The sequence below is a fragment of the Macrotis lagotis genome, chromosome 8 (assembly GCF_037893015.1).
Source record: "Macrotis lagotis isolate mMagLag1 chromosome 8, bilby.v1.9.chrom.fasta, whole genome shotgun sequence".
NCBI classification, from domain to species: Eukaryota; Metazoa; Chordata; class Mammalia; order Peramelemorphia; family Peramelidae; genus Macrotis; species Macrotis lagotis.
The window spans coordinates 23133051-23146000 of record NC_133665.1 but is presented as its reverse complement, the minus strand read 5'-3'; positions in this window follow the sequence as shown (position 1 = coordinate 23146000).

Sequence of the window (12950 nt, the reverse complement as noted above, 5' to 3'; positions counted from 1 at the left end):
CCAAGTTGCTCTCCAGAAAGGTTGCATGAGTTCACAGCTCCACCAACAATGCATTAGTGTCCCAGTCAAAGGATATGCAAAGGCAATTTACAGATGAGAAAATCAAAGTGATCCATAGTCATATGAAAAATTGCTCTATATCACTACTTATTACACTAAGGCTTCAGTTCCTACCACTGCTCAGGTAGATCACCTGACTCACCCTGTTCCTGGTGGTCTGTACCTCTGCTCTCCCCATGACAGACCTTGATGTAAGATGTTCCCTTTTGTTCTTTTGTGAGTTCTGCTGATCCAAAATATGTTAAAAGGTTTGGTTCATGTCTATTCTGAAGGAAAGTTAGGAGAGCTTAAAACAATGCCTGGCTTCTCTCTGCCATCTTGACCTGAAATCCCAAACTAGTCATTTGTAACAAGAGTTAATACTTAAAACATAGTGATCCATCATTGATCAACAGATATTTATTAAGCATACACTATGTACCTAGTACTATTTCTGGTGCTAGAGATGCAAATGCAAAGAATAAAACAATCCTTATAATTTACATTCTAATAAGGGAGATAAAATATATACATATATACACATAGAGCACAAAGTTAATAAACACATATATATTTCTATCAAATATCTAATTCCATAAAGAATAGTACAGTGGATAGAGAACTGGCCCTGGAGTCATGAGGACCTAAGTTCTAATTCGACCTCATTCAATACTTAGTTTTGTGACCTTGGGCAAGTCATGTATCCTCATTGCCTTGTAAAAAAAAAGCATGATAGGGAGGAGCTCTTAAAGTATGTCATCCATTCATGCATTCATTCATTCATTCATTCTTATGACACCTATCCTTACACAGGCTGTGATTTTTTTTCTCTAAGCTACTTGGAGACTGTGGTAGTTATGTTCCATACCATCTGTATGCTAAAATATTGTCAAACATTCTTGTTCAGAATCCCAATTCTGCAGTTTATTATCTATGTGACTTTGGGCAAATCATCTAATTTTTCCAGATTTCAGTTTCCCTGACTATGTATAGGGTTAAGAGTAAACCATATTCTCTGAGGTTGCATCCAGATTTGATCCCATGATCCTGCTGAGAAAAATATTGAATCTTGGACTAAGACTTCCTTTCTCCAGAATTAAATTTTCCGGGACTCTGAAATTAGAATTTAGGACTAGGTGATTTCTCAAATTGCTTCCAACTCCAGGACACCAGAATCCTTCTCTGTACAACTCCCTTCCAGATTTAGGATGAGAGGAGAAAGGAGCCTGAATTTAGTTGCTGAGCAATCATTTTTCTTTCCTTTGGTGGGGAGGAGGAACTCAGGGGAAGGTAGATGAAGAAGGCATCTGCTGGGTTGTAAAGAGACTCTCCCTTTCTATAACTCCAAATGAGACATCGGTTAAAGTGCAGTGACCTGAGAAGTAGAACTCTCCAGAGGAAAGAAGCAGGATGAAAAACCAGCAGGCCAATATTTTCAGTTACAAGCACCACTTGTTTTCAGAGCACAGTGAAATGAATCAGGAAATGGGACTAAACAAACTTCATGACTGAAGAATAGAGAACAGGGAGGGAGCAGTACCCACATTACCCAGTTGGCACAATGAAGGTGAATTCCACTTATAAAAGAAGTTTAAAATTCAAAACTCCTACCTTCAGTCATAAAAGCAATTAAAAATTATGTCACCAAAAAAACTTTCAATCCCAAATGCTGTCCACTTAACACACTCCCTTGCTCCAAGCCTGATAAATGAGAAGAGATGTTGCTTTATATGCATAGAACCATACTGCTCCCCACCTTTTTTACTTCTCTTTTCATTTTTTAAAGAAATTCTAAAAGCAATTAGACTGATGGCCTGGAAAATAACTCCTAAAACCCCCAGAACATTTGGTGAGAGGAACACAAGAAAATCTTCTCAACTGATAAATTTCTAATTTACAAGTTTTAACTCCCAGTGCTCCTCTACCATATAAATCAATGGACTGCAGTAACCTTAGGAGCATTGTATAATTCTGACAAGTGTAACCCACTAGAGTACTGAGGCTTTGATGAGGCCTCTCTGATTCTCCATTATTTATATGATAAAGTCCAGGTTGCTTGCTTCCCCCCTCCACCCCCCAGCTTATTGCAGAACCTACATAATTTAGTTTCTGGATATAAGGTCAGAGGGCATGGTTGGAATTTAGATTCTGATACTTCTTACCTCTGTGATCTTAGTATTCATACCCCTTCAATAAGTGTTCTCACTCCTGGACATTGATGGCAAGGAGGTAGAATGATAATAGCTCACCCTTATGGTTCTTGCAATGTCTCAGGCACTGTGTTAAGCACTTTATATTTACTACTCATTTAAGCCTCATGACAACCAAGAGAGGTTGGTATTATTATCAACCCCATTTTACTCATGAGAAAAAGAGGCAGGGGTGAAGTGACTTTCCAGAGTTTCATGGCTAGTAAACATCTAAGGTTGAATTCAAACCCAGAAATTCCAGATTTCAGGTTCAACATTCCCATCTAGATTTATAGTTGGAAAGAATTTCAGAAATCTGTGCCTAGCATTCTGAACTTTCTCTGCCATGTTCCAGAACTTACTTTATCCTTAAAGTTCACTCCAGTCCAGGAATTCACACATTAGAAAAACCCTACAAAGCTGTATCCTTTCCCTTTATTGGATGTTTTCTTGAGAACCTCCAGGTAAGGGGGCGGCCCTTCCAGGCCAATCATGTCACATTCCTCTTCAGGCTACATTCTGGACTTTAACTCTACCATTTTCCCTGAATTAAAGACCACATTCCCTTTTAAAGTTCCCTTTTATATTGTCTTCTTCCATTAGAATATAAGCTCCTCAGGGGTGGGGACTTTTCTGCTTTTATCTGTTCCCAGTTCTTAGCAGAGTAGTTGGTACATAGTTAACACTGAATAAAGACTTTTTGACTTATCAACCTAGTACCTAGTAGATATTTAATAATTGCTTTTGAATAATTGATTATTATAGTCCACCCCACCTCATTTGACAAAGGAGGAAACTGAGGTCAGAGAGGTAAGGGAGTCAATATGGTACAGGGAAAAGAACAAAAGTCTTCTTTTTCTTTAAATTTTAATATTTTAATTTTTCCAATTACATGGAAAAACAACTTTTTAGCATTCATTTTTTTTAATTTCCAAATTCTTCCCCCTCTCTCCATTTCCTCCACTCCCACCTCATTAAGAAGGGAAGCAAATTTATGTAGGTTATAATATATGTCATCATGTAAAAAAAAATTTCCATATTAGTCTTGCTGTGAAAGAAAACACAAACTAAAAAAATCCCCTTAAAAATAAGTAAAAAATAATATGTTTAGAGCTATATTTAGACTCTGTCAGAAGAACAATGACTTTGAAGGCAAAGGATTTAGATTTAAGTCCAAGCATTGAAGTTTACTATTGATGTCATCTTGGAAAAGTGACAACCCCTCTGGGTCTCAGCTTCAACAACTGTAAAATGAAGGAAGGAAGGTATGTTCAAGCTAGATGGCCTCTGAGATGCCTTTTGGATCTAGTTCCAGGAACATCACCCTATGAAAATCTATATACCCAAGCTAGTAAGAAACTGTGGTCACTAAATATGCTTTATAGTTTTGTTTCCATACGTTTGTCCATGCTATTGCTCATAACTGGTATATCCGCACCATACATCATTTCCCCAATTCCACCTATCAAAATGCTACCTATCTCTCAAGGTTCAGTTCAAATGTCACGGGTTTCCTCATACATAGCCCTTCACAAATGAGTTTTCTTGTCAGTAAAAACCAGACCATATTGTACATGTTGACAATACTATGTACAGGGCACATATAATAGTTACATTGTACCTGAATATTGCAATGCTTTGAATCCAGGAAACTTTTAGTAAACAACTTTTGAATTTGTACTAAGTGAAAGGTTTTCAAACAACTTTCAGTGTTGAACTGCCCCACCTACACTTACCATTATCATCACTCAGAATTCTTTAACACCTCCACACTATTTTAATTGATGCCTTTTCACTTTAACAGAGGGAGCTAGTGGGGCAGTAGAAAGGGATAGACTTGGAGCCAGGAAGTTGTTTTCAGTTCAGGAAGATCAGTTTTTCAGTCCAACTCTTCATGACCCCATTTGGGGATTTTTTGGCAAGAAATACTAAAATAGTTTGCCATTTCTTCTTCATTTCTTTGAAGCCAACAAAACCTAGGTTTAAAGGCTAGCTCAAAACATTTAGTAACTGTGTGATTCAGAGCAAGACTCTTAACCTTTCTCAACCTCAGTTTTCTTATCTATAAAATGAGGGTAATAATCATTTTAGATTGTTTCTTTCACCCTTCCCTATTCATATAGCTTTCCAAACAATAAAAAATTTTAAAGATAAAGAATTAAAGACAGTATAACAAAACTAAGTAATATATTCATGTCATTTAGCAGTATATACAGTATTATGCCCCTTTAGTCCCCATTCACAATGAAAGGAGGGAAGTGCATTTTTTTAAAATTTTGCTTCAGGACCAATGTCCACCATTAAAATTTCATAGCACTGAGTTTGATTTGTCTTTTGTGTTTACATTTTTGGGGATCATTGTTTATATTGAGTTTCTAATACTGATTAGTTTACTCAATATAACTTCATGGCATCCCATATTTTTCTACATTTTATGCCATAATTTCTTATAACAAAGCAAAACACCTTCCACAATTTGCTTAGTGATTCCCCATTCAAGGACCACTTTTTTTCCCATTCCTTTGTTATTTAAAAAAAAAACTTGCAAAAGTGTTTTAGTATATCTAGAATCTCTCATTCTGCCTTTGACTTCCCTGAAGTTTATGTCTGAAAATGGATTTCTGGCAAAAAACTTAAGAATAACTTGGCTACTTTTATTAAAAGCATAATTACAACTTGTTTTCCAGATTGGTTGGACTAATTCACAGTTCTACCAACAATAACGCTTTAAGACTTATTGAATAGAAGAGTTTTGATACTGGAAAAGATCTTAGATATCATCTAAACAACGACCTCACTAAACAAAAAAACTTGAGATTCCAAAGGTTAAGTGACTTCCTCAAAGTCACTCAACCTCTAAGTGACAGAGCTGAGATTTTAGCCCAGATATTATAGTCATCCAATATTCTTTCCAGTATATCAGCATCATAATTTCATCAATGTGGGTTAGATTGCAATTTCATCACTACTAAGAAAACAACCTTATTAAGGAATTTCTGGAAACCAGTAAGGAAGAATAAGCAGTAAATTACCATCTTCATCTACAAACAACCATAAAATAGTGCCCCACAACAAATCCTAGAACAGCAGAAAAAGAAAAATAGTTGGGTAAAACAATCTTTTTAGGCCAAGAAACTTGGAAGATGGGCAAGGTCAGTCTCACTTGAATAAAAGGATAATGTAGTCCAGAATAGGAAGTGTAACAGCAATTCACCATGGGAGCTTCTGAACCTTAATGCAGTGAAGAAAGCAACACTAATACGAAATCCCTTTACATACATTAGTAGGCAGACTCTAGTTCCTAGAATCCCTACCTACTTTTCACTGCCCTACACTAGAGGTACCTAGGCAGTCACCATGACTGGTTGGATATGTGCTTCAGCATACAAACATGCAGCCTGTGGCAACCAGACCATGGTGTGTTTTACTGGAGTCTGTGGAAACACAGAAGCACCCCAATTGCCTCACCACACACCACACACCAGACCTAGGATGTTGGTTCAGCATGAGCTATGCTGCCAGAACCCTAATACAGCAATAGTCACTCTCCACCCACCCCTCAGCACATCCCCAGACATTGAGTCCACCATGGACCTCTGGGCAACAACAATGCAGAACCAGATAAACACAGTTCTAAAATGTGTTGTTTACAAGCAGCACAGCTAAAATAGAGAGAGACACACACAGAGTAAAGGTAAGGGGCTGGAGAAAAATCTATTATGCTTCAGCTGAAGTAAAAAAAAAGCAGTGGTAGCAATTCTAATCTCAGACAAAGCAAAAGTAAAAATAGAACTAATTAAAAGAGATAAGAAACTACATGTTGTTAAAAGGTACCTTAGGCAATAAAGTAATATTGATACTAAACATAGATATGCCAAGTGGTGAAACATCCAAAGGCTTAAAGGAAAAGTTAAGTTACAGGTTCATGATCAAACAAGATAGAGAGCATTAGTTAATCGGATAATTTTGATAATATTAAATTTAAAAGTTTTTACACAAAAACAATGTAACCAAGATTAGAAGGCAAGCATAAAACTTAAGGAAGCAATCTTTATAACAAGTGTCTCTGATGAGGGCCCTTCTTTTTTCAGATTTAGAGGAATGATTCCCCAATTCATAAATGACCAAAGGATATGAATATGAAGTTTTTATGTGAAAAAAATAAATATAAAGCATATGAAGAAGTGCTTTAAATCACTTTTGATTAAAGAATTGCAAATTAAACAACTCTGAGGTACTACCTCATACATATTAGATTGACTAACATGACAAAAGAAAATAATAAATGGGAAAATTGGTATAGTAATGCACAATTGGTGGAGTTATGAACTGATTCAACCATTCTGGAAAGCAATTTGAAACTATAGCCAAAGGACTCTAAAACTATTCATACCATATAATCCAGCAAATGCCACTACTAGATTTGTATTCCAAACAAAGGAAAGGGGCCTATATGTGCAACTCTTTTCAGGATGGCAAAGAATTGAAGATTAAGAGGACATCCATAATTGAGGAATGGATAAACAAGCTGTGTTATATGAATGGATTGGAATACCATTGTGCAACAAGAAATGATGAACTGGCAGGTAAAAGAAAAACCTGGAAAGACTTGTATGAACAGATGAAAAATTAAAATGAGCAGAACCTGGAAAATATTGTATACAGTATCAGCAACACTTTGTGATGATCTACTATGAACAGCTCAGCTCTTCTCAAAACAAAATGATTCAAGATAAATACAAAGGACTAAGGAAGGAAAAAGCTATCTACACGTAAATAAAGAACTTATAATGGACTCAATGCAGATTACAGCATATTTTTTCACTCTATTTCTATTTTTAATGTTTCTTTTTTCACAACTATGACTAATATGGAACTGTATTTTACGTGATAGCATATATATAAATTATATCAAACTATCTACCATTTTAGGAAGAGGAGAGGTAGAGAAAAAATTTAGAACTCAAAATCTTATAAAATGAATGCAAAAATTTGTCTTATAAAATGGGGAAAAAATAAAATAGTATTAAAAATAAATGCCATAATTATAGAGCAAAGGAAAAAAACCTTCGTGAGGTTCTAAGGCCAAAAATGTCATCTCCACTCATCCCCCCCCCTAAAGTAAACTTCTGGACATTCTCTTGGCACATTGAAGACTTATGCTCCCTTGGACTACATAGGCTAAGAGAATGAAAATTCTTTTTCACATGTTTGAAATAGGGGTTTAGTAAGACTCTTCTCATTGGTTGAGATTGATTACACCATGCTTTGAGCCCCTGGTTGCACATAAAGCACATTTGAATCCTCTACAAAATATACACACACATATGTTGAAACTGAGCAAAAGTGGAACAAAAAGAACTGACTTTACTTAATTCCTTTGAGGACAAATTCCTTTGATTTTAATTTATTTCTTGGCCTAGGGAATATAGGCAAGTGGTAAATTGGGTGTCTGAATAAATCTATGATTAATTCTGCCTGTGTAAACATGTCCAATGGGATTACATTAAAAGATACCCTGAATTTGACCTCTGTTATACAGAAAATAGCATTTTAACTTCATATACTAGGAGGTTGATGATCTAATACACAATTCAGTTTAAGACATTTAATTTTTCCTGTTTTTCCTTTTAGCATCTCCTTCTATGTTCTGCCCCTTCCCCATCTTCTACAAATCATTCACAGGAAGAGCTAATTCAGAAAGGCTAATCCAGCTTCCATTTGCTTCTGAGAAAACAAATATTGTAACAACTGCTAATAAAATAAGTGACATTGTCAGGATGCCAAGAGCAAAACATAACCTCACAAAAAAAGCACAAAACCCAAACTATTGTTTTCTTTCTGAAGTGACTGAGTCTTCTTCCATTCTACTTTCAATGGACAATACCAGATTCTATTGGTTCCCTCAAACTTTACCAGTTCATTTCTTAAATTATCTCCCAAGGATAATTCAATATTTTTATTATATTATTGAGATTGGATCTCCCTAACTTGTCCAGACTAGAAGTACATAGGTCACTCACAGGTTTCATCCTAATACTAATCAATACAGAATCTTTAACCCACTGTATTTTTCTGACTTGGATTGGTTCATTCCCCCCTTAGTCATGAATACTCATTCAGGGTAATTTTCTAGAGAGCAATGGAGCACTTTTGTCTTGGGCATGATCCAGATTAACGTGTTATCAGGTTCTACTAATAGTTCAATGAATACATGTTTTATTTTTTATGCATAATCCATAAAATAATACAGATCAAATTTACATTTACTTTGTTTAAAAACTCTTGTTTAGGGGCAGCTAGGTGGCACAGTGGATAGAGCACCGGCCCTGGAGTCAGGAGTATCTGAGTTCAAATCCAGCTGTGGACACTTAATAATTACCTAGCTGTGTGGCTTTGGACAAGCCACTTAACCCCATTGCCTTATTAAAAAAAACAAAAACAAAACTCTTATTCAAAAATTGAATCAAAAGGTGACCTCAGTTTGCACACAAGTCCAATCAGCGGCAGCTAGGTGGCAAAGTGCATAGATTACTGACCCTGAAGTCAAAAGGACCCAAGATCAAAACTATTCCCAGACACTTGATACTTACTATCTGTGTGACCTTGGGTAAGTCACTTAAACCTGATTTCCTCAAATCCAGGGCCATCATCGGTCATCCTGATTCACATCTGGCCACTAAACCTAGATGACTTTAGAGGAGAAAGTGAGACTGGTGACATGGCACAACACCCCTTCGTGTAAATCCAGTTCACTTGCACATCATGGCAACCTCCCTGATGTCATTGTTTTCTTCAAGAATGAAAGACAAACACTACCAACAAGTCCAATGACTTTACCAGATATGACCTGATTATATATTTTTCATCATTGCTCATTCCTCTCTGACAGATAACTATCCAGTTACAAATTCTAATAGAGACAAATATCTGTGATCAACATCATCTGCCCTATCCCCTACATACACTCACACACACACACACACTTACATACACCATTTAAGTGTCACAGTCAAGCAGGTTTTTCACTTTATAACAATTCTTATCTTGAACTCAATCACAATCAATGTTTCTCCTTCCAAACTCAATAGTCAAAATACTCAGACCACATTTTTTACTATTTAGTAGTCAACACCTCCAAACAGCCTCCATATCGCATATATTTATTGTTGCTATCTACCCCAAGCATGTAAAACTTCCCCTGGTTGGGATGCATAGGTAAGAACAATTTGTTCCAAAGGTTATGAAGATGCTGAAGTAGGTACTGTGGAGGACTTAGAACTTGATCAGACATCATAGATACTAAGATCATCCACTGCATCCCAGGCATACTACCTTTTGAGTTGAATTTTTACCACTGGACTTCTGGGATTCTGGAAGAGAGAGTGTGGCTCATGACTTTGTTCTCCACTGCCTCACTTAAATCCAATTCACACATGAATTAAGACATGGCACCATGATGCCATTAGTCCTCTTCAAAATCACAGGACAAACAACAAGAACTGGGGTTTTTTTTGTTTGCTTTTACAAAGTGGTGGGGTTAAGTGACTTGCCCAAGGTCACGCAGCTAGGCAAGTATTTTATATCTGAGACTAGATTTGAACTCAGGTCCTCCTGACTTCTGGGCCAGTACTCTGTCCACTTCACCACCTAGATGCCCCAGCAACTATGAATCAGTCATTGAAATTAGTCATCCCCTCCTTTCCCATGGTGGATAGGGAATAGGATTGAATTCACGAAGACTGCATTCAAATCCTGATTCTAAGCACTGAATACATAACCTTTTTTGAAACTATTTAAACTTCTCTGTACTTCACTTTCCTTAGATTCAAAATGAGGGACTTGAACCTAGTGACCCTAATATTTCTAATTCTATGACTCCACATTAGTAAGAGATGGAGAGGCACATTTTCCCATCTAAACTATAAAAATTATATTTGGCCTCCTATTTCCAGACTTCTTCCATCTGTATATCCCATCAGTTTTTCCATGTTTCAAGGTTTATCCAATTTTTTCTTCTTGGGGAAGGAATGAACTTGCCTCTCCACATTTCTCAGAGAGGAAACCATTGAGCTCTTGCAAAGATCTCTGCTCCCTGAAAGAAGCACATATAGTTTCCTTATTTTCTATTGGGCTTTTGAGTCTGCAGAGGAAAAAGTTGTTAGTTTGTCTATATGTTTTCTTGGGAAGCAGTCCTCTTGTTTTCTTCCTGCTGATTCCTTTCTTTTTTTAAGGTTTTATTTATTTTGAGTTCTACAATTTTTCCCCTAATCTTACTTCCTTCCTCCTACCCCCCAAGGAAGGCAATTTGCCAGTCTTTACATTGTTTCCGTGGTATACACAGATCCAAATTGAATGTGGTGAGAGAAATCATGTCCTTAAGGAAGAAACATAAAGTATAAGAGATAGAAAGATCAGACAATGAGATCAGTTTTTTTCCCTAAATTAAAGGTAATAGTCCTTGGTCTTTGTTCAAACTCCACACTCTGGATACAGGTGGTATTCTCCACTGCAGACAGCCCGAAATTGTCCCTGATTGTTGCACTGATGGAATGAGTGAGTCCATCAAGGTTGATCATCGCCCCCCCATGTTGCTGTTAGGGTGTATAGTGTTTTTCTGGTTCTGCTCATCTCACTCAGCATCAGTTCATGCAAATCTCTCCAGGCTTCCCTGAATTCACATCCCTCCTGGTTTCTAATAGAACAATAGTGTTCCATGACATACATATACCACAGTTTGCTACTGGTGACCCCTTTCAAAATGCTGAATATTGCTAACAATTGCTGCAATCATTCCTTTGATCTCCTTTATTTCCAAAGCCTGAATTTAAACTCTTTTGCCTAACCACTAAACAAGGCCTCACAATTCCTTCTGTTTAGAAAGAAAAGAAATAAACTCTAAGTGCTTAATAATTTCCTGGCCTTATGGTAGGTGCTTTACAAATATTATTTCTTTTAATCCTTACAATACTCTTTAGAGGCAGGTGTTATTATTGCCCCCATTTTATTTTAAAAAACTGAAACAGACATAGGTTAAGTGATTTTCACAGGGTCAAATCACTAATAAATGACTGAAACTGGATTTGAACAAGGTTTTTCTTGACTTCAGGCTCATCACTATTGACTGAACCACTAGCACTTTTTTGTGTATTTGTTTTTTTAAAGGACAGGAAGTATGTTGTTCAGTTCTTTCTCATCCCCAGGCTTTATTGTGGCTATTTGCAACCTCTTCTGCCTTCAGAAATTGAATCTTGGTTGTTGTAGTGGAATCATGGAGAAGACCTTAGATCTATACCAATGAACATGGTCTTGGGAAAGAGCATTATCCACATTTCCTATCCAAATGAGTATGGTAGGTTTGTACTCCCTGAACCACTATACCAGGTGACTAAGGCTCACACTTTCGAAACATAAACCCAGGTGGGTTCAGTATTACTTCATCCTTAGGATCTCTTGCCTGTTCCTTGCCTACCTAACCCATCCTAATCCCTGGACCACTCACACTAGTGAGTCAGATGACTAGAGCTATAGACAAAAAAAGACTGTGAAACGAGATAAAATATCAATATTTGGAAAGTTATCATTGTCTGTTAACTTCTTGACACATGGGCCTAAAGATGCAATTGAATGCCCATTTATTCATACCAGTCCTTTGACTACCACATTATAGACTCTTATACTATTCATTTCATTCACTAAGATAAAAATGCCTTTCCATTAGATCTGCCAAGTTATCTGGAGCAAAATCTTCTAAGACTCCTTGGAGTCTCTCATTCAATCACTCATTAAAGAAATCCATAAAAACTAGCTCCTCAGTCTAAATATATAGTCTCATATAAGAGATCTTAAACAATGAGCAAGTGTCTTGCAACCTAACAATCAGCATGAAAGTTTCAATAATCTATATTCTATAAGAAAAAATGATCTCCCTTGACTGTTAACTACACAGGGATCTACAACTACCCCAACTTCTGGTCATGAAGGATACCCACACTGAAGAGCTAGAAAATTTGAGTCTACATGCAAAAACAAAGTGAAACTGTCCAGAAAGGTCAAGACCTCCTCCTGCTAGCCCTGAAAAATGGGAAGGGAGAAGATCACTGTTTTACTAGAAGCAAAAAAGCGACGCATTATTTTTCATCAACTCTTGTGAAAGAATGGGGATCGTGGAGCTGTCTTCTTGCTGTTTCTAGCATTAATGTCAAGGTTGGCACTTTGCTAACACAAAATTCATCAATACCCATAATTCAAATAAATTGTACTTGACAAACCCTGATCCATCAGTTTTCATCATTGCTTGCTTTAGATTGATATATGTGCTAAAATAGGGGGCAAGAAAAGAGAGTATCACTAGCAACCAATGCATAATAATCAACCAATATCTCACCAAAAGTACAAAAATTCAAGTAGTTGATATCTTCTCTATTAAAATGTGAGCTCCTTGAGAGGAAGAATCAGTTTGGTTTTTTTTATCATTTTTTCATTTATTCATTCATTCATTGATTCATTTTTCCATTGAATCCTCCACACTCAGGCTTCTTTTTTATTTTTGGTGGTATTTTATTTCTTCCTCAATATATGTAATGAAAATTTTCAGCATTCATTTTTATAAAATTTTGAATTCTAATTTTTCTTCCTTCATCCTTGCTCTCCCCTCTTCATAAAGTGGTAATCAATTTTATAAAAATTATATCTATATATTAGCAATCATGGAAAACAAAT